The following is a 1,897-nucleotide window of genomic DNA, read 5'->3' on the forward strand; positions in this document are numbered from 1 at the left end:
GGGGGGGGCAGGCACGTTAGAGGGCGGGTAAAAGAAAAGGGAAGTTGAGTGGTGGGACAAGCGTGAGAGAGGAAACTAAACAAGTGCAGCCTGCAGGAGCTGAGCAGAAGCGTTGAACTGCGAGAGGCCGGCACACGCTTCCGAGAGATCTGTATTTGCAGCCCCCAGTCGAATCTACCTAACGGAGACGGGGGGGGGGAGTTTGGGTTCTATCGCAACTGTTCTGAGAGGTATCTGTTCAAACAAGACTTGAAAAGTCTGGCTGGAAAGCAAATGTAAATAGGCATCTGTGGCTTCAAGCTCTCTTTTAATAAATAGTAATTTATTTGGACCTCGTATTTACAGTTTGAAAGGCATCAAAATAGCTGCTCCTCTTTCAAGAGATACGATGCACTTAACCATTTTAAGAACATAAGATGCTATCCCTCAGGTGAATGCTTTGGTGCTTCTCTGTATTATATGTTTTTGTGTATTTTTTTTTTTTAATAATTTGTTTTGAAGAAAGAGCGTAAGAATTTCCAGCGTAGGGTATAAGTAAGTGTGGCCAGATCTTTTCCAGCCTATGTGCACTGCTGTTCATCCACTGATCTCTTCCAGAATCCACTTAAAGGCTAAAACACGCATTTAAAAAAGCTGCACTGAAAACTATCCAGAACTGAAGGTTACACGTTACCCTCGGTTGGGTACCTAGACTCCTGGCAGAGGCAGCCAAAACTAGGAAAAGATGAGTAAATGCTTGCCAAACCCTCAGTTTTGGCAAATATTTCTATTTGTGTATTCAGTGGGAATGTTAAAATATTCTGGTCAAACTCCAACTCCAATCTTCAAAAACGCAGGGAAACTTTTTGGTTTGAAATAATGTCTCTCGATTCTTGTCCTAGCTTGTGTGCCCCTATTGGCTTCTCAGCTGCCGGTGGTTGAAGTTGGTAGGGTATATTATAAAACCGCGTTAAGAAATGCGGCAGCTCTCGGGTACCCTGTTCTTCTGCTCCTGAAAGGTAACACAAAGCTTTCCTTGAGCTTGAGAAACCTTCCATTTTGTCTTCAGGGTAGCGTTGCATCTCTGTGCTCTTTTGCGCCGCTGGTTCGCTCGCTGAGCTCTCTAAGCTGGCTCGCCGCGCAGCGGGGTGAGCCCCCATGGTCACAGGGCACCATGGAGCTGCTGGAGAAGGGGCTTGGGCTTGTGGGTTTTGACGGCAGCTGGCTGTGGACCTGCTTGCCCTGGCAAACTGCCCTGCGGTGGCCCCTGACCAGCAGCCTAAGGTCATGGCAGCTGATGTTTCTGTGGCAGTTCAGTTCCCTCTCTCCGTCACCTCTCTGCTGGTGCTGGTGGGTAGTGCAGGGAGCTAAACCAGCAGAAAACCATCGGTGTTACTGTGGTGCTGATCTGGCTTCATGCCAATTCAGTCTTCCTGGCCAGGTATTTGGGATTCGGTGTCCTCCAGTGCAGAGGGCATGTGGGGAGGGGAGGGCACCAGGGTAATACCTACTTGAATTACCTTAACCTGTTGTAGCAGTTCAGTGTTGGCTGGAAGCAAGGCTATCGGCACCAGAAGCATGACCTCTGTTTGATAGAAGGCCCTCGGGTAGGTGTATGGGCAAGGTGGATTCGGTGGGACTCAAGCTAGGCTTGCTCTCAGATCTATAGACTATTGGAGCAGAACTGCAGTGTGAAGTAAGGAAAGGGTGCCCCGTGTGGGCAGCGCGTTCAGGGAGGAAGTTACTGTTGATAAACAACCTTTTTCTTATTTCCTGGCTCATTCAGTAAATTTGCAGCTGCAGATGACTGTTAACTTGTGACTTTCTTGGGACAGTGGCTGGGTGTCCCTGCAGTTAAAGTAACAAGCTTGATTAAGGTGAGAGGGTGGTGCTATGTAGCACACAAGTTTGAGATAAT

This window comes from Egretta garzetta, unplaced genomic scaffold (genome assembly GCF_000687185.1).
Source record: "Egretta garzetta isolate BGI_Z169 unplaced genomic scaffold, ASM68718v1 scaffold750, whole genome shotgun sequence".
NCBI classification, from domain to species: domain Eukaryota; kingdom Metazoa; phylum Chordata; class Aves; order Pelecaniformes; family Ardeidae; genus Egretta; species Egretta garzetta.